The sequence below is a fragment of the Cervus elaphus genome, chromosome 3 (assembly GCF_910594005.1).
Source record: "Cervus elaphus chromosome 3, mCerEla1.1, whole genome shotgun sequence".
In the NCBI taxonomy this organism is placed as follows: Eukaryota; Metazoa; Chordata; class Mammalia; order Artiodactyla; family Cervidae; genus Cervus; species Cervus elaphus.
The window spans coordinates 46,320,225-46,341,783 of NC_057817.1; positions in this window are offsets into that span (position 1 = coordinate 46,320,225).

A 21,559-nucleotide genomic window follows, 5' to 3' on the forward strand; every position below is an offset into this window, starting at 1 on the left:
TCAAATATTTATCCTTTAACATATTCGTAAGTTAAAGAACGATTAAAGGATTTTTCTCAGATTATAACTGATTGAATTAATCCTGTATGTATTTTATACATAATTAACCAGAGATTTATTAAAACAAGATACTTTGGAAGTATATCTATATAGGGTCACAGAAAAAATTGTAATTAATATTTACTGAATATGATGTATAGCATATATTCATACACATGCATACATGTATATACATATATATATATACATATGTTCAGTATATAGAAGATCAGTATAGCACAGGGCAAACACATATTTCTGAAAAAGACTTCCAGTGTTTTAACATGAACTTATTTGCACTGCTCAAACTCACAGTTTTAGTGATCGTGCCTTTTAAAAGATGTTTAGTATTTAATGAAATGTAAGAATGATAATCTCTAAGAGTTTTCCTACAGTATCACCAAGAAAGAATATACACTACTAAGTTGGCATGTTGATGGGGTAGGTGAGGTGGTGGTTTGGATAGGCTTTCAAGTCCTGTAGACAGAGGATCACCAAACAAAATTAATTTGTTCCCTTGTTCACTTAACAAATATATGTTGAATTGGTTTGGCAGTAATCTCACCTCTTATTCTCTCAGGACCCAGGGATGTAATTCATTCAGAACTGGAGAGATGCTTTGAAAACAGCTAGGTGCTCATTTAAAATCTATTTACCTGCTGGTAAGTCTCTCATTTACTCTCATAAATACTTATTCTCTTCTGTCCACTATATAGGTCCTTCAACAAACATTTATTGAATACCTAAAAGTGTGAGGATTCTCAGAGCATTCTTTTTATCAAAAGTCATAGAAGTGGAACAGAGGTGGCATAGTTTCATTTCCACAGCTCATCTGTTAACATTACAGTGTCAGCCCCAGTCTTGGTCTTGGTATACTATCTAGCAGCTCTTAAATCAGATATAGGAATGGTTACCACCCTGGGGTGGGCTTTCCCAGTGGCTCAGCCATAAAGAATCTGTTTGCAATGCTGGGGGTGCAGGAGATAGAGCTTGAATCCCTGGGTCGGGAAAATCCACCAGAGGAGGAAATGGCAACCCATTCCAGGATTCTTGTTGGGAAGATCACATGGATAGAGGAGCCTGGTGGGTTACAGTCCATAGGGTCACAAAGAGTTGGACCCTGGTATATGTGCTGTGTATAGTTGATGTATAATTTGATGGCTTTTACTCCCAAGATTAGATTTTGTTAGATGGTACAGTTGACAAGTGGGAATTTGCTGTGTGATGCGGGGAGTTCAAACCTGGTGTTCAGTGACAGCATAGATGGAAGGGTGGGATACGGTGAAAGATGGGATGGAGATCAAAGAGGGAGAGGGTATATGTAATCCTGTGGCTGATTCATGTTGATAGATGACAGCAACTAACAATATTGTAGAGCAATTGTCCTGCAATTAAAAAAAAAAGATGAATTATCCTAATGAGCATGACCTTATCGTATGTGTACTTTTAAAGCAGAGCATGTTCTCTAGCTAATTTTAGGAAAGGAAGTTAGAGATTTAGAGCTCAAGAATGATTTGACTGTCCACTACCTGTCCAGCTATGGAGAGGACACATCACAAGGCAAGCAGGGGACATCTAAGGTCTGAAGGCAGCCTCAAGCTAACAGCCAGCCAAGAAACGGGGACCTCCTTTGTAAAACCAGTAGGAGCTGAATTCTGTGAGCAAGAATGAGCTTGGAAGTGAATCTTCTCTAGAGCCTTCAGTGAAAACTCAGGGGTCGCCTTGATTCCATCCTTGTGATACCCGTCCCCCAGCAGATAACCCAACTCTACCTGCTTTCTGACCTACAAAACTATGAGCTGATAAGTGGGTATCTTAATGATCTGTAAAGTCATCAAGTTCGTGGTGAATTATTGTGCAGCAACAGAAAACCCACATAGGAGGGATCAGGTCCGTAAACTTCCCGGTCCTTCCTCCATCCCATGGATTGCTTCAAAAACACGCAATTACTCATACAGTTGTCCGGAGACCACAACCCAAGTAGTTGCGCCACACCTACCAAGCCACCCAACCAACTTCTGTACGTCTTTGGGCTTGTAGTGAAGCAATGGGCTAGCATGGAATCGCATGATCTGTGCTATTTTCCATCCTTTCTTCTTGCCCTCTTTCCGCCTCCCCTGCCCCCACCTCAGTCTCAGTACCTTGGAATTCCTGAAGCCACTATACTGGTGAGACTTGGGGAGAGGTCATACATTCATATAATTCCCAATCCCCTCAAGCCCGGGCCCTAAACCTCCCCAAACTAATGAGAGCAGATCAGAGAGGAGAGACCCCTGCTGAGAGCTGCCCCAGATGCACTTTTATGAGTAAAAGAAAAATGTTTTTATTCTTCAGCCACTAAATTTTGAGGTGGTTGGTTACATAACCATAGAAAGTAGCCCATCATATTTTCCTCTAAAGCTGATTTTTTAAATTAACCAATTAACACACTCAAATGAGTGATTTTCTTAGCTAGAAATCACTCTTTAGTTGGGAATCACTCTAAACCCTCCCCTTCCCACATCAAGTGATCACCAAGTCTGTCCAGTTCTACCTTCCATTTTGAAAATCCTTTCTCTACAATGCTTCTAGAAGAATTTGTTCCTTTTTTGGATCAGCTATATTTATGACACTAGAAAATGCATTGTAGAAAATGCCTGTGACAGAAAAGCAAAGAAAAAAATTTACCAGTTGTCCCGTCACTCACAGATAACCCTGTAACGTTTGAAGCCTTCTAGACCTTAAGTGAACTACTATAGGTTCATGCTGCACATTGTTTCATAACCTATTTTTATGTAAATAATATATCATGAATATTTTTTTCATGTCAATAGGATGTCCTACATCGTCTTGTAGCACAAGAGTATATATACTATAGTATACCATGGAAATACAGTGGAATTAGAACACTTGGAATTAAGTGAGCGTTTGATAAAAAATTTTTATGACATCATTGTGAAAAGATGGAGAAACGTGGCTTGGATGTTGTGCATTTTTTTGTGCTGACATCAGCTTCAAAGGTGGTCTCTTCTATGAGCATTCGGGCATAATACACACATTTTCAGATATGTTACAGGTAGAAGGAATAGTTAATCCTGTTAATGCCCAAATTAAGATCGAAAAACAATGCAACAAGCCATACTATGATTTAAGACAATGAATATGAAGTATTCATACGGGGGAATTAATTTCAAAATGAGGAAAAAATCAACCATACCTGTATAGGGTAGAAAAAGTGATTTAAAGTAGAGTTCCTTGGATTACGTATTAAACTAAGAAAGAGATTTTGCTGGTTTTTCCCCTAATATTCATTCTGCCCTTCTAATTTGTAAAAGAACACCAACAGTGTTGAATATGGCAATATGCCCAACCATGAAACTACATTTCCCAGGCTCCCTTCTAGATTGAGGTGCTCAATTAACTATAGGCAGAAATCTTTGGAAATGCTTCTGGGAAAGCTCTTTAAAGGGGACTGACTCAAATGAGAAGTTCCTCCATTTGGATGTCCCCTTGTTCCAACTTCATTTATTGAAAATGACTGTCTTTGTGCATTGTACTTATTTTTTTTAATTGAAATATATTTGATGTACAATATTATATTAGTTTCAGGTATTCTGCACAATAATTTGACACTTGCATACATTATGCAATGATCACTAATAATTTTAGTAACCATCTGTCCCCACACAAAGTTACTATAATATTACTGACCATATTCCTTATGCCACGTTACATCCCCATGGTGCTTTTTTTAAGTGAGGGTTTGTACTTCTTAATCCTCTTCAGCAATTTTGTATCCTCTACCTCCTCTCTTCTGGCAACCACCTGTTTGTTCTCTCTGTCTATAAATCTGTTTTTTGTTTTGTTTTTTTGGATCCATAGTATTTTCTTTGCTCTTCTCTCAAAGATCAGTTGACTGTATTTGTGTGGATCTATTTCTGTGCTCTCTGGTTCCATTGATCTATTTGTCTGTTCTTTTGTGAATACCACACTGTCTTGATTACTGTAACTTCATAGTGTATCTTGAAGTGGAATAGCATGAGCACTCTTTGACTCCTTGGTCAATACTAAGCTGGCTCCGCTACATCCTTTCACTGTCCATATAAACTTCAGAATCAACTTGTTGAAATCCACAAAATAACTTGCTGAGATTTTGATAGGGATTGTGTTGAATCCATAGATCAAGTTAAAAACCTAACATCTTCACTGTATTGAATCTTCCTATTCATGAACATGGAATGTTTCATTTATTTAGTTCTTTCATATCTTTTGTAAGAGTTTTGTAGCTTTTTTCATGTAGATCTTATACATATTTTGTTAGATTTATACAAAAATATATCACTTTGCGGGAGGCTTGCTAATATAAATGGTAAAATGGCTTTCATTTCAAATTCCACTTGTTCACTGCTGGTATGTAAGAAAGAGATTGACTTTTGTATAACAACCTTGTTTCTACCACCTTGCTATAGTCACTTACTAGTTCCTGGAATTTTTTTTGTTGATTGTTTTGGATTTTCTTTATAATCACATCATCTGTGGAAAAAAAACTATTTTTTTCCCTTCCTAATCTGTATGCTTTTAATTTATTTTTGTTGTTGTTGTTTTATTGCTTTAGCAATCCATCAACTACATTTTAGGTTTTCTTACCCCAGTACTAGTTCTCCAGAAGTTTCAGCTCTGGGAAGTTATTATTTTCTATATTCACCCATCTCTCCAATTTTTGAGGTGGTGATTTGCCATGTGATCTTATGCATCTAAGAAGAATTTTTTTTCTTTAGTTTGTTCAGCTTTTTACTGATTAGAATGGAATAGTAACTTATAAGCTCCTTACATACCAGATCAGAAATTGATAATTCCTAAAACTTGCTTTTAAATACTCAGAATAGAGAAAGTAATAATATCACTATGTTTTGCCCTTGTCAGTATACATCAGGAAAATTGTATTTAGTTCTAGGCATTGTGTTTTAAGCGAGATTTTGACAAATAACTTGCGAAGTCATACAAAGACCATTTGAAGGAAATGAGGTTTTTAACCTAAAGAAAGACTTGTGGCAATATGATCACCACCATAAAGTACTGTCATTTTGAGGAAGTAACTTTAGATATATTCCTTACTGCTTCAAGCGGAAGAAAGATGGGTCATCAGATTTCAGCCAAATATAATATAGAACTTTCTAAACTTAAGAGTTGCTTGAAAACACATTGTATAATCTTATTGCATAGTCAGTGAATTTCCAGATATGGAGATATTTAGGCAAGAGACTTAGCAACTAAGCAGAGACACTGTAAGGGTGTTTGGAGTAGGAGGAGAGATTAGAGAAATTGTTTTCACGCCTTCTGAAAATCAGAACCCTTCTTCAAGAGAAGCCTACTGAGGGTTTTTCAGTATATCCCTATTCCTGGCAAGACTGGATAACACTCCCCAGGACACAGCTTTAAAATACTGGCTTAGAGGATAACTGTCACTTCTATTCCAGCTCATAATGTTAAAAAACCTGTTACAAATGACTATTTGCCCATGCAGGATTTGTGTCTTTGATACCCAAGAAAGAGTATTGGGAGAAAACAAGACTTACCAGACTTACCAGAAAACTTCTAAATAAAAACGAAGTCCCCTATTATATATGTATTGTAGATGAATTGCATATTTTCATATGCATTTATCATAGATGAATTTGCATATTTTAAATGTAACAACTATGTTATCACCAAAGGAAAGTTTTAGTCTATGCCATCACCTTCATAAGTTTTTATAAAGTGTACCATTATAATAAATTAGTAACTGATGTCTGTTATAATAGTAATCAGTAGTAATAAATGGTAACAAAAATGAGTGATGGAACACCCATTTGGCACCAAGCTTTGCTTCAGGTGCTTTGGAGAGGGAGGTAGAGTTCAAGGAGGAATATTAAGGAGAGAGAAAGACAAAAACAAATCAGACGTAGGTGTACATTCAGACTGCAAAGAATTTACAAACTGGCCAGAGTTATATGTATGTAAGTCACTGTAATTTAAAGCAGAATAAGATAATAACTCTCAAGTATGTGCTGAGTGAGTTGCAGGGAAGAAGGGATTTCCATGGTGTGGGAATTAAGGGAGGCTACTTAGAAGCAGTGTTGTTTGAGAGGGCCTGGAAGGACAGCTAGACACAGAAGTGGGAGGAAAGGAATTTCAAGCAAAGGGAAGGTTACGAGAAATGTAACTGAAATGCAGACCTGAAGCATGTATACCAGGAGAGGTTTTACTGCATTAGTCAGGGACCAGCTGGAAACAATTCATTGCAGATGGTTTTTTCTGAAGACACTGGACTGCAGGGGCCACATGTAGAGACTGGGCAGAATTATAGAAGCAAACAAGGCATATTGAGGCCTCCAGACACCAGCAGTGTTCGGGAGCCATTATCACCTGAGGAAGTAGCATTAAGGACGCTGCGGAGAGTTGGAGCCCTGGGAGAGGGCTATCCCATGGGAGCCGAGGTTGGGAGGCTTGTGACCACTGTCAGAGAAGAGGCACCAAAGCAGAGACGGGACGGGAAGAAATACCCTGACTTCTTTTTCCTTCTGCTCTGCTTATGCCAATGCCTCCGTGGCCAAACTCAACAAAACGTCAACAAGCAAGGGACCCTAGATGACAGGCCACTGACATCAGCCTCCAGGTAGGTGGGACACAAACAGGGCTGAGAAGGACCAAGAATGGAAACTGGGGGACTAGGTGGCTGAGAGAGCAAAGAATAACTGTGAGATGAAAGATTAGTTTATAGAGCATTTAGGAAATCTTAATTACCACATTGGCTCAGACGGTAAAAGCATCTGCCTACAATGCGGGAGACCCGGGTTTGATCCCTGGGTTGGGAAGATCCCCCTGGAGAAGGAAATGGCAACCCACTCCAGTATTCTTGCCTGGAAAGTCCTGTGGACAGAGGAGCCTGGTAGGCTACAGTCCATGGGGTCACAAAGAGTCGGACACGACTGAGAGACTTCACTTTCACTTTCAATTACCACATTAAAAAATTTCTAAATTATTTGGTAATCCGTGTGAAGACACTGATGCCTGATTATCAGAGGGTGACATAATATTCCAGAAGCGGGCAGGCCAGTGGGGCTGAACATCGTGATGATGTATCAGTGTTCCATGTTCCTTCTTCCATTCTGCACCCCGAGTCTTAGCAAGTAGCTTTCATCGATGGTCATCTCAGGGTTAAAATATAGCCATTTCAGATCTAGTCTCACATCCATGTCCTAGGTAACAGTAATGAGAAGAAAATGACAAAGAGACCAAAGTTTTCCAGAAATTTACAGTAGACTTTTATCCCAGGGTGAACCTCAGCCACAAAATGAGAGGGGCTGGGGAAAAAACACATTGCTACTCTGAATCAAATCAGTTTGTTTTTTTTTTTTTTTCTAAGAAGAATAAATATTGGGTGGAAGCTAGCAGCATTTGATACAAAAGAGAAGAAAGCATGATGGGAGATGGGTGCTCTAATTTGGAATTATTTGAGCTTCTGATAATTCCTATTTGGGTGGTGTTGTCTAGATGGAGAGGTTTGGAGGAGGAGTTATTTGGTTAACAAAAAGGGTTTCTGTGATTTGAGACATAGTAAAATTTAATGACAGCAACGTGTTATACATAACAGCTAAGCCATGTTAGAAAACAAGAAAGAGGGTAGAACTGAAAATAGAGAATTGAGTGGTAGGGTAGACTGGATTATTGTTCCCAGCTTTTTACTTCTATACTTAGTAAACTTATACACTTGTACCCTTTGCCATTGCAAGCCAAGTTTACTCACCAGCTCCACTAAAGTTGGGTTTGGAGATATGAATTTTTTTGATAATGGTTTGAGAGAAGTGACTTATGCTATTTTAGTTCACAGGATATTTCTGTTTGCTGCTTGAGATTCTGAGCTCCATTATGAGAAGAGAACTCCCTGGTCCTAGAATAAGGACTCATGAAATGGATCAGAACCAATGCCAGCCAAGCCCAACAGAGCCACAGTCAACGCACACACGTTAAAGGGAGAAATAGATGCTTGTAGTTAAAGCCACGGAAGTTTGAGGTTGTTTTTATTATGTGATGCTATTGTGGTAGAAGCCTAATTAATACATGTAGTCATTCTCAAATACACAAGAACATAATGGGAACTGCTGCTTCTTTCCTAAGACCATGATCAAAACAGACAAAACGTGTTTTGTCAAGGATATAGGCACTAATACATTGCTGGTGGGGATGTAAATAGGTAGAACCTCGTTGGAAAAGTCTGGCAATTCCTCAAAATGTTAAAAAGTAGAATTATCATATGACCTAGTAATTCCACTCCTAGATATATTACGGAGAATGAAATGAGAGAAATGAAAACGTAGGTACGTACAAAAATTTATGTGCAAATGTGGAGAGCGACATTATTCACAAACCAAAAAGCAGAAATAGCACAAATGTCCATCAGCTGATGAATGGATAAATAAAATGTGGTATATCCATCTAAAGGAATATTACTTAGCAATAAAAATGAATGACATCCTGACACATGCAATGGTGTCCTTGAAAAAAGCATGTTCACTGAAAGAAGCTAGAGCCAAAAGGTCACATGTTGTGTAAGTTCATTTATATTAAACTTCCGGAATAGGTAAATCTATTGAGACAGAAGATAGATCTGTGGATTGTAGAGGAAGGGGAGGAGCATGAGGAATGACTGCTAATGGGTAAGGGCTGTCTTTTGGGAATGATAAAAATACTTAAATCAATTGTGGTGATGGGTTTGCAACTCTGTGAAGGTACTAAATAGCAGTGAATTGGGTGCTGTTAATGGATGAATTGTATGATATGGTTTAAAACAAAGAACAAGAGCAGAGCCACAAAGCTACCAATGAGACACATGCTGAGCTGAAAGCCACAAACCAGTGACACTCTCTCACCTGATCTGACTGTATCAGTGGTGTCTGTAGTTGAGAAGGCTGGTCTGGGATTAGTAGCTTCAATCTTTGCCAGACAAACAGAGATACTCCGTCTGTGGCACTAACTTGCCAATGTAGGCAAAAGGCAGATATTCATATGGTTTCATTAGCACCATGATGATCTCACCCAGTTGGTTTCAAGCTCTGTAAAAAATATTTCCTATATTAACGTACATAAGCTGTAATTGGATAAAATCTGAGTGTAGAACATTCAAACAACTCAGGAAGATTTGGAAGAAAATGCGAAAGTGTGACAGTCCTTCTTTACCAGCCTACTTACCTTACATATTCTCCTCCTAGAGGTAATCCCTAGAAACAGTTGATATACTGTAACTTTCTGGTCCCTTGGTCTAAGCATTTATTAAATATATAGGTAACTATCTGCTTCCCTAGTTACTCAGTGCTAACAAATCTGCCTACCAATTCAGGAGACACAGGTTTGATCCCTGGGTTGGAAGATCCCCTGGAAAAGGAAATGGCAGGCCATTCCAGTGTTCTTACCTGGATAATCCCATGGACAGAGCAGCCTGGTGGGCTACAGTCCATGGGGTCACAAAGAGTCAGACTTGATTTAACGATTAAACACAAACAACAATAGGCAAGTATATAGCCTTATTTTTGCATAAATTGGACCGTACTAAGCACACGGTAAAGCGTCCGCCTACAATGCGGGAGACCTGGGTTCGATCCCTGGGTCGGGAAGATCTCCTGGAGAAGGAAATAGCAACCCACTCCAGTGTTCTTGCCTGGAAAATCCTATGGACGGAGGAGCCTGGTAGGCTACAGTCCATGGGGTTGCAAAGAGTTGGACATGACTGAGTGACTTCACTTTCACACACATTTTACTGAAATTTTCTTTTAAAAAACTTAAATGTGTCCTGAAGGTCTTTCCATGCATTTTGATCAGCTGTATAGTATTTTTCTATAGCATGACTATACCATAGCTTGATTATCTATTCCCCTATTGGCAAGTGTTAGATTGTTCCCAATGTACTGCTATTGCAAAGTAATGATAACAGAGTTCTTCATCTATAAATCTTGATCATGAGTTTGATTTTTTTTTCTGCAGTGTAATTTTTTAAAGTTACATTTCTGAGTTGAAAAGAATGCACATTTTAAATTTCAAGTCACTTTGAAAAAAATTAACAGAAACTTTTTTTTCCAAATAAGCCTTTACATGGAAGCCCAATATGTAGAAAGTTAGGAGAGAGAATGGGTTGATCTTGGGCAGGAAAGCAGCTCTCTGAAGCTTTCACCCCTCAGCCTCACTCTCTTTCTCTGCCCCAAGGCACCTTCATGGAACCCTAGGGTTCCACAGACAACAGATTGGAAACCCTTACTTTGGTCAACTGAGTTGACATATAATATTTCAAAATGTAAGGGTGGATTTCAAATGTCATCCTTTTTATAACGAGTTAATTCCAAGTCAAAAGATTGTTAGCTACCTATAAGAGTAGTGTATGATTTTATGTTAACCAACTAGACCATTGTCAACCAGGATGACTTTTAAAAGCACTGGAGTTTCAGAGTTTCTAGAGAGGAGAGACTTGGGGAAGATATGCTGGTTGATAAAAGTGGCTGGCTCCTGCTGCTGAATTCACATTGCAAGCTGCTTCCCTAAGGTGGCTTTGGGGAGCTGAGGGTGTTGTTCAGTCACTCAGTCGTGTCCAACTCTGTGACCCCATGGATGGCAGCACACCAGGCTCCCCTGTCCTTCACCGTCTCCCAGAGCTTGCTCAAACCCATGTCCATTGAGTGAGTTGATGCCACCCAACCATCCCGTCCTCTGTCATCCCCTTCTTCTGCCTTCTATCTGTCCCAGCATCAGTGTCTTTTCTAATGAGTCTGCTCTTTGCATCAGGTGGCCAAAATATTGGAGCTTCAGCTTCAACATCAGTCCTTCTAATGAATATTCATGATTGATTTCCCTTAGGATTGACTGGTTGACCTCCTTGAAGTCCAGTGGACTCTCAGGAGTCATCTCCAACACCAAAGTTCAAAAGCATCAATTCTTCAGTGTACAGTCTTCTTTATGGTCCAACTCTCACGTCCATACATGACTACTGGAAAAACCATAGCTTTGACTAGATGGACCTTTGGGGAGTTGCGGGTGAGTGGTAGAATAAAGTAACTACCTTCAAGCTACCGCTTGGCTTGACCATATCATTAAATGTTTCATAAATCAAAATGAGATGTCAGGAAGATGGGATGATCCAGACGCTAGATTTTATACATCTTTATTACCTATGGTTTTGTGTTAAATCCCAGGCTTAGAAATATGAGCTTTGAGAATGCTTATATTACCATCAGCTAAAGGAATACATCTGGATAGCAATAAGTCTTTTGCAGTCCGACACAAAACACGAGGTGATGTTACCTAATTCTAATGAAATCTTTAAAAAATGAAATTCAAGAGCATACAATACTTTCATAGCAACTTCCTTCCAAATATACCAACATCATTTAGCTTGGAAATCATCAGGAAGATCTACAACTTACAATCTTCAATTCCATTTTATAGGAAAGAAAAGGAGAGCTAGTTAAAGCTGCCTAGTTGGGGCACTTACTCCCTGAAGCTAAAGTCTGGCCGGTATTTGAGAAAGCAAAATAAAATAAAACCCACAAATTCAAAAGCGTCTTATTCCCAATCCTTGTCACAACCTCATTGAGAGCGGAGGCTGTGTCTTTTTACATTGTGTGGCCCTTGCACAAGATTCAATGAAAAAAATGCTTGATCATCACCAAATCTGAAAGGAGAAAGTACATAATGTAATTAAGACATCCTGACCTCCTAAAAGCTGTTTTTAATAAAGGCACAGATCTTTTAAGAAGTAAACCAGTTCTTTAACATTAAAAAAAAAAAAACCCTTATAAAATTTTCAAATACTACAGAAAGATATAAAATTCCACTCTCCAGAGTTAATGTCTGTTAATAGTGTCTGGATAATTCTTAAACGTTTTATGTATTTGTGAGTATGTGTTGAGAACACCTCTCACCCTTCTTGGCCACACAAGGTGAGCATCCTCTCCCAGTGCTTTGGGAATTCCCACTTAATACTTAATGACACACAGCTTGCCTCTCAATATAGAAGCTAAAAATGCCAGATATTCTTTTTTCCTGGCATCTCTTACAGCAGAGATATAAACACACTCTAACCTTCATCACCTAGCCCCCGGTGGGCTGTGCTGAACTTAATCGCTCAGTCGTGTCCTTGAACCCCTGGACTGCACCCTGCCAGGCTTCTCTGTCCGTGGATTCCAGGGGATCTTCCCAACCGAGGGAGCAAACCCAGGTCTCCCGCATTGCAGGAGGATTCTTTGCTGTCTGAGTCACCAGGAAAGCCCAGTTTCTAGACTTTAGAGATTAGGGACTCAAAGAGCAAGAACCGCAAGGAATCCCCGCTGATGCGGACAGTGGTGGTGGCCGCGGTCAGCAGTGGGAAGCGGCACCGGGTTCATGGCAGGACACCAGCCCCACCCAGGATTTCCCAGGGCAGCTGCCCAGTGTGATCACTGTGTTTAACTGGACCCCCTAGTTCAAAGCTGGTGCTGCCACACATGTGCATCGTGTTTGTGCCTTGCCCAGATCCCACCGGATCCCCTTTTACTGTTTCCTGTGCTTCGTTTTCCCAGCGTCTTAAGGTGCTTTCATTCTGAAAGCAACACCTGCATCCCCCACGACTCCTGGATTAGCTTTTGCCAGGAGGCACCGAAAGCTGGAAGTCCTCCGAAGTTGCCCTCCTGGGTAACAGCCCTGATCCAGTGACTTGGCGGTGCAGAGTTGGGAAGGCCAGCCCCTAGACCTTGGGTTGGGGCCGGACTGAGGTGTAGCTTCTGCCTCAGTGTTTCTCTGTGGGATCAGGCTGCAGCTACCCTGGGGACCATCACTGGAGACTGCACCTTTGCTGGGCTTTTTCCTCTTCCCTGTCCTGCTTCCCCCACTGCCTAACAGGCATCTCCCGGCATCATTTAATAAGTCACTAGTGTACAAATCTTTCAGGGTCCTCTTTTTAGCAGCCTGACAGAAGATAGCCAACTTCCTGAAGATTCCGAATCGGTCAAAACCTTTTAAAAATATTTTTCCTTTCTGCCTAAGTCAGCCTGGGATGGCTTCTCTTGCTGCAATTCAGTATAGATAGATATAGGCACATGCATATATACATACGTTAAAATACGTGTAAAGTGTTAGTCACTCAGTGACTGACTGAGTGGACTGCAGCCCACCAGGCTCCTCTGTCCATGGGATTCTCCAGGCAAGAATACTGGAGTGGGCCGCCATGCCCTCCTCCAGGGGATCTTCCCAACCCAGGGAGTGAACCCGGGTCTCCTGCATTGCAGGCAGATTCTGTACCCTCTGAGCCACCAGGGAAGCTTTTAACAAAAATTGAATCATAAAAATATTTTACATTCTGAGTCTTTGCTTTTTGTGATAGCTGCTTATTTATTTGTATGTCCATTTTTACCATCTCTGCAGTCTTCCTTTATAAAGATTTCATTCTTGCCCCTTTTCTAATGGTTCCTTGAATTTTTCATCAATCTAGTTTGGGTGGAATTGCAAACCCCCCCCCCCCGCCAAAGTTTCAGGGTTAATCTATACTTGGCTTAAAACAGTCAGCAAATTCCTCAGAACTGAGTTTGGTTCATGGGATAATCACAAGACAAAACCTGGCAAATCAGGACAACAAATTCTGGAACTTTTGTCTGGGACTTTTGTTCCAACTGTATTTCCCCCACCCTGAATTGAGCAAGAAGTAAGTACCTCAACTCACAGCTATAGGCAGCTTTTTGAGGATTAGAAAGGGGCAGCCTGCTAGGACCTGAGGTCTCAACATAATGGCAACAGAGGGAAGAAATGGAGTCGAGGAACACATTTTTTGAGCCTTGGATAATGCTTTGCCTGAATGACTGTTCATTTGTAGAACCCAGTATACTTCCTGTTTTGTCTGCGATGGTGCAGGTCAGGCTTTCTGTGCTTTTCACCCTGTAGGTCTGTCATGAGCTTAAATGATTTAATACAGTGGTCGCTAACACTTTTGCCACCAGGGACTGATTTCATGGAAGACAGTTTTTTCCACAGACAAGGTGTGGGGTGGGGATGGTTTCAGGATGACTCAGGGGTGTAGTATCTATTCTGCCACCGCAGATCTGACAGGAGGCAGATCTCAGGCAATAATGCAAGCGACGGGGAGTGGCTGTAAGTACAGGTGAAACTTGGCTCACTCGCCCACCACTCACCTCCTGCTCTGCAGCCCGATTCCTAACAGGCTTACAGACCAGTGCTGGCCCGTGGCCTGCGGGCTGGGGACCCCTGATTTAGTATAGGTAAAATGCTTAGTATCATGCCTGTACATGGCACCCACTAGATTATGGTTGCAGAATATTAGGCATAGTCCATCGTGCACGATTCAGAAATCTTCAGTTTATCTTGTTTGCCTCTGCTGCTCACTGCAGCTTTTATTCCATTCCCCATTTCTGTGTGACTCTAAATGCTCTTTAGTAGTCCCACTACTTCCTCACCTCCACTTTCTTCCCATTTTCCTGTCCTCCCCCTCATCATTTTGTCTTTCTCATCTTCTCTCTCTTCCCAAAACATGAAGTGGTTTGGGCTTGCAGAGTTTAGAATCAGAGAGAGAAGCTCTGGAAGGTGATGAGAATGCTTTCTCTGCTTGTTTAAGTTGGATCTCTTTGTCTTGTACTCAAGTTAATTTATCTCTCTTCCCTCTTGGTACCTAGAGTCATGATACTCCAAAGCCTTTGTTTTTAATAAAGAAGCATCAAAAGTTAACTTCATGCTTTACCATACTATCTGGGAAAGCATGCAGTCTCCCATACTCCCCGAAAAGACATCTAGTATAAAGGCAGATCACTTTTCCTTTTGTTAAAAAAAATTTTTTTTTAACTTGAATCATTATTATTATTTCACTTTTTGGCCGTGCTGCGTGGTATGTGGGATCTTAGTTCCTCGGCCAGGGAACAAACCCACACCCCCTGCAGTGAAAGCCCAGAGTCATAACCACTGGACCGCCAGGGAAGTCCTGTTCACTCGTTCTCTTAATCCAGTCATTTATCAAGGACTCTATTTTACACTATTTTACACTTTATTCCATATTTTCCTTTTCAGATCGATCTTCCCATCAAGTGTTTATAATGTGTAAGTCTTCCTCTTTGTTCAGATGAGCAGCCATGTAGTACAAGGGAAAAAAAATTCATTGAGGTGTTTGGATGGCTTCACAGTATAGACAACTGGATTTTTAGTGGCTTGGCATCAGAAGTTTAGGATAGAATTTCTTTTGTGGCGAAGTCTTAGCCTTAAAATGTACATTTCTCCAAGAAAGACCAAAAAAATGACGTTAATACTGATATGGCAAAACATCCTTTTATGAATACAGTACAGTCATGATTATGGATTTGACTTCTCTTGGAACATGTAATGTACACAGACATTTTAAGTGGGAACATTCCAGTTTAAATTTTAATGCAGGATAAAGATATAGAATGATTCACAGGACAAGTATTTTTCTCATGAAGAACTAACTACTTATGATTCAAATTTATTTTTCCCTGTTTGTTTTTCCAGATCATCATTTCAATTATTTAATGTTTGGCTTCTGATTTTTAATCTACTCATCATTTATCTGCTCATCTATGCAGTCAAAAATTAACTGTGGGCGTGTCTGCGATGTGCAAAGCAGTGTGCTAGGGGCTGATCAGGGGGCAAGAAGGGAACAAAAGTGAGGAAGTCCCCTCCACTCAAGGGCTTACAGTTGATTAGGAGCAGATCCAACGTACAAATAACTCTAAAAAATAATAGAAAGAGACAAAACATGGAGCAGGGAGAGAGAAGATGCACAGGCCAAATAAGGAATGGTTCATCAAAGAGGAACGCAGGAAAGCATGGTGCCTATGTTTGATCTGCATCATTCATCTAGAAGGCTCTACGAAAAGGAGTGTGCCAGGTGAGGGCAGAGACCTAGACTGGGCCACACCTGAGCATTTAGCGGTTGACAAAAGCCTAAGGTTATGTATGGAGACTCAAAGGATCCAGTCTTGGAGGGGTTTTCATTTGCAGGGGGGTGGGGTGGGGGGGTTCATCTTGCCGATCTGTTCAGAATGGAACGCAAATGCTTACAAATCAGAGGCACTGTGATTGATGATGCTGTGTCAGATATTTCATTTTCCTTAGCTAACCTACAGTTATCACCAATGTTGGTGCCCCGCTACCTGACATTTTTGCTTACATAAATATTGGGGCTGACAGATAACGAGGAGAGGGAGCCTGAAGCCCAAGTTAATAGCCACAAATTTAGACCCTCTGTGGAACCAGGGACTCTAAACATTTTTCTGAAAATGCTTCGGATGGCTTGCTCTACAAGGAACAGGGTTTTTACCACTCCTGGGACATTGTGGATGGAGATGACAAATTGGATCCACCATTCTTTTAATCCTATCAAGTTGCACCATATGTTTATAAATAGTGTTTTTGTTATGACCCTAATTGAGGGAGATTTAGTGCTGTAACTGGCCTATTTCTGACTCGCTATTGTCTAAGATCTTGCATTCTTTAAAAAGTTGAAACAGAAAACTAGAGTAAATTACACATATCTGCTGCCTAAAGGATTTATATTTTCCTTTTGTTTGTTCTTAAATACCACCACTGGACTCATCTGCTGACTGTTCAATTGCAGTGGCATAAAGCCAGATAGCCTGTCCTGTGGTTTCCCCTCCCCCACTCATGAGATTAAGAGGGAAGGGGGCGGCCTGGAGGGAAAGGAGGAAGAAGGCAGAGGAAGTTCTTCTGTTTTACTAAAGACTTCATCCAAAAATAAAAGAAAAATATGTTAGTGTAAATACCACGACAAAGACAATTTCAGATTAGCCAGAAGCTTTCAGTGTAGTCTCTGGCACTAGTTCACTTCTATACAATGAGAAATATAGACTGTGTGAATTTCAGCAGCATGTTGAAGCGCTTTGTGATGGCACTAAATCTCAGCCTAATGTGCGGATGGAAGGGGCCCACCTGCCTTGCTACCCAGGACTGAGTCTGAGTTAAAGCCTGGGATGACTTGCCGCTGCCTTTGAGGCTGGGCTGCCGGCCTCCCTTGCCAATGCTGTCTTAGGGACTTCTGTATCTTGCGTTGGCCAACTGTACCAATTCATTCTGCAGTCAACTAGGAAGACAGCAGACGTTTGGTTTAACAACATATTCAGAGCAATGTGATTAAAAAAAAATTTTTTTTTCTTTTTGTTTGCCCCGGGTCTTCATATCTGCACCCAGGCTTTTCTCTAGTTGCCGTGAGTGGAGGTTACCTTTCATTTCGTTGCATGGGCTTCTCACTGCCGTGGCTTCTCTTGCTGTGGACTGAGCACAGATCAAGGCATGCAGTCTTCAGTAGTTGCGGCTTGCAGGCTTAGTTGCTCTGTTGCACGTGGGATCTCAATTCACCAACCGGAATCAAACTCATGTCCCCTGCATTGGAAGGTGGATTCTTTTTTTTGTTTGTTTGTTTGTTTTGTTTTTTGTTTGTTTGTTTTTTTTGTTTTTGTTTTTTTTGTGGAAGGTGGATTCTTAACCATTCTACTGCCAGGGAAGTCCCTGGAGCATATCTTTTTGGGAACATTCAACCCGCTACACACCGGTACGTGTGTGCTAGGTTGCTTCAGTTCTGTCTGACTCTTTGCGACCCTGTGACTGTAGCCCACCAAACTCCTCTGTCCAAGGGATTCTTCAGGCAAGAATACTGGAGTGGGATGCTGTGCCTTTCTCCAGGGTATCTTCTCAACCCAGGGATTGAACCAGTGTCTCCTGTACCTCCTACATTACAGGTGGATTCTTTACCACTGAGCCACTGTGGAAGCCCCCGCTCCACACTGGTTCAGTTCAGTCGCTCAGTCGTGTCTGACTCTTTGTGATCCCATGGACTGCAGCACGCCAGGCCTCCCTGTCCATCACCAACTCCCGGAGTTTACTCAAACTCTTCTCCATTGAGTCGGTGATGCCATCCAACTATCTCATCCTCTGTCGTCCCCTTCTCCCGCCTTCAATCTTTCCCAGCATCAGGATCTTTTCCAATGAGTCAGTTCTTTGCATCAGGTGGCCAAAGTATTAGAGTTTGGGTTTCAGCATCAGTCATTCGAATGAATAGTTTGAAATGATTGTAAACTTGACTAATAAGTACTAGTAAGTAAACTTGACTAGTTAAACTGTTAAACTTGAATAGTCGAATGAATGACTGTTCATTCAAATGGAAATCAAGGAAATCATAAAAGACGGATTTCCTTTAGGATGGACTGGTTGTATCTCTTTGCTGTCCAAGGGACTCTCAAGAGTTTTCTCCAACACCATAGTTCAAAACTGTCAATTCTTCTGCACTCAGCTTTCTTTATAGTCCAACTCTCACATCCATATGTGACTACTGGAAAAACCATAGCCTTAACTAGACAGACCTTTGTTGGCAAAGTAATGTCTCTGCTTTTTAATATGCTGTCTAGGTTGGTTATAACTTTTCTTCCAAGGAGCAAGCGTCTTTTAATTTCATGGCTGCAGCCATGCATTTCATCACCATGCAGTGATTTTGGAGCCCCCCAAAATAAAGTCTGTCACTGTTTCCATTGCTTCCCCATTTATTTGCCATGAAGTGATGGGACCAGATGCCATGATCTTAGTTTTCTGAATGTTGAGCTTTAAGCCAACTTTTTCACTCTGTTCTTTCACTTTCATCAAGAGTCTCTTTAGTTCTTTCTGCCCTAAGTGTGGTGTCATCTGCATATCTGAGGTTATTGATATTTCTTCCGGCAATCTTGTGCTTCATGCAGCCCAGCATTTCTCATGATGTACTCTGCCTATAAGTTAGATAAGCAGGGTGACAATATATAGCCTTGAGGTACTCCTTTCCTGATTTGGAACCAGTCTGTTGTTCCATGTCCAGTTCTAACTGTTGCTTCCTGACCTGCATACGGATTTCTCAGGAGGCAGGTCAGGTGGTCTGGTAGTCCCATCTCTTTAAGAACACACTGGTACCTTAAAACAAAAATATCAAAGATTAAAATCTATAAAGCCACCACAAACCAAATCAACATTTATGTCAGTAGAAAAAGGATCTTTGAGCTTCAGGATTAATCTGAGACTTTTTATTGAACAAAAGAGAAATTTTTTTGTCTAGGAAGATTTCCACTGAGTTTTGTAAAGGGTGTTCTCCCTAAACACTGATGTCAAGTTTATAATCATTTCAGAAACCAAATAAAAGAAAACAAGGTTGCTGTGTCGCTTCCAAAAGTTTTACTAAAAAAATAAAATTAAAAATGACGGCAAAGAGAGAAACCACGTGGGTGGCTTCTCTAAAGATCATCTTGGGGTTAAGAACTCTGTTCTCTTAGCTGAGGCTTGATCTCTCAGGAGACACCATTCAGAGGAAAGTCAAGAATATTACTGATTAAATCAGTTTAGCTGTTTTAATACACAAAAGTCAGATGGTCAATTTGGAAAAAAAAGAAAAAAAAAACCCTGTCAACTTTGTTGTTTTAATCCTAAAATAAATTCACATGGTAGGTTTTATTCAATCCTTTGCTAGACCATAAGTTTTTCATGCTTCTAATATTATGATCATGTAGTCCCCCTGCCTTAGAGTAGGGAAAAAAAAATAACCCAGTAGCGCTAATAGAGTAAACATTTCTGTGGACAGACCAGCCAGCACCCTCTTCTGACTGTGGATAACCCTGTCTTTGCATCCTTCTCTGTTGTGTTGACATTTCTATTCACTCACCCAGTGACACACATGTGCTGCTTTCAAGTGAAAACTCACACCTACCTCCCAGTATTTTTGTCAACATCTCAACTATTGACTTTGCATGCAAAGAGTCCTTTGAAAAGCAAATACTTAAGGAATTAGATTGAGTGAACGCCTCAGCCTGAAACCTGGGGACTTTGGGCAACTAACTCAAGTTCCTGGGACAAGTAGTATTACTAGAACCTTCACTTGGAATTTAATTCTTAGAGTCCATATTCAACTGTGACAACAATAATGCTTGCTACTGGGGAAGTGGTTTTCCCACCCTCTGTCATTTGGGACAGCCCATGCCTCTGTGTCCCTCCCACAAAGTGGGTCATTAAGAGCTGATTTTACCTCTCTCTGCATTTAGTTCTAGGGGCATTTCTACCTGCAGTTATTAGCCAGAAAATGGTTAAATCGATGCTGTAATGTTAGTTCTTTTTTAAATTGTCGTGTATTTGCTTTATAATGTTATGTTAATTTCTGGTATACAGCAAAGTGATCCAGTTATATATATATGTGTGTGTGTGTATATATATACATTATACATATATGTACACACATACATATATACACACATACATGTATGCACACACATATATACACATATACATACATGTATGTACCACACACATTACATACACGTATGTATATACACATGTATGTACACATATGTGTATATACATATATGTACATACACATACACACACATTACACATACATATGTGTATATATACGTGTGTGTGTGTGTGTGTGTATATACACACACATATATATGGGGCTTCCATGGCAGCTCAGATGGTAAATATCTGCCTGCAATGCAGCAGACCTGGGTTTGATCCCTGGGTCAGGAAGACCCCCTGTAGAAGGAAAGGGCAAACCATTCCAGTATTCTTGCCTGGACAATCCCATGGATAGAGGAGCCTTGCAGGTTACAGTCCATGGGTCGCAAAGAGTCAGACACGACTAAGCGACCGAGCACACACACAGAGACACACACATATGAACTCTTTTCATATTCTTTTCCGTTATAGGCTGTTACAAGTTACTGAATATCATTCCTTGTGCTTTACTGTAGGTCCTTGTTTATTCCTCCTCCACTTTCCCTTAGGTGACCATGTTTGCTTTCTAATCTGTAAGTCTGTTTCTGTTTTGTAAATAAGTTCACTTGGATCACATTTGAGACTCCACATGCAAGTGACATCATATATTTGTCTTTCGGATTTGGTTCCCTTAGTATTTGGTTCCCTTGGTCCATCTGTGTTGTTGCAAGTGGCAATATTTCATTCTTTTTATGCCTGAGCAGTATTGCATTGTATGTACTTACCACATCTCCTGTATCCATTCCTCTGTTGAGGGACGTTTTGATTCTTTCCGTGTCTTAGCTACTGTAAATGGTGCTGCTGTGAATATTGGGGTGCATGTATCTTTCCAGATTATAGTCTTCTCTGGATATATGCCCAGGAATGGGATTTTTAATGTCAATTCTTATGTAAAGGTGACTTTTAAGTTGAGGCAGATTATTATATTTTTGGACTGGAGAACTTGGCAGCAGTTTGACAAGAACATATAGTAGTTTGGCATTATCTTGACACGACTTCAGCAAGAAATACTTGTCCATTGTAACTACTGGCTATGTAGACATTTGGGGTTACATATACGCACCATCAGAAACAAAGAATGGGACCCTCTTTTACAGTTGTGTGATTCTTGAGTATATTTATGGTGGTAGGCATTAACACCTGTAAAAATATGTATGAAATATAAACCTTAATTGAAATATGCTCATCGTGCTTAATTGAAACATGTTCCCAGGAAAGCAGAGGA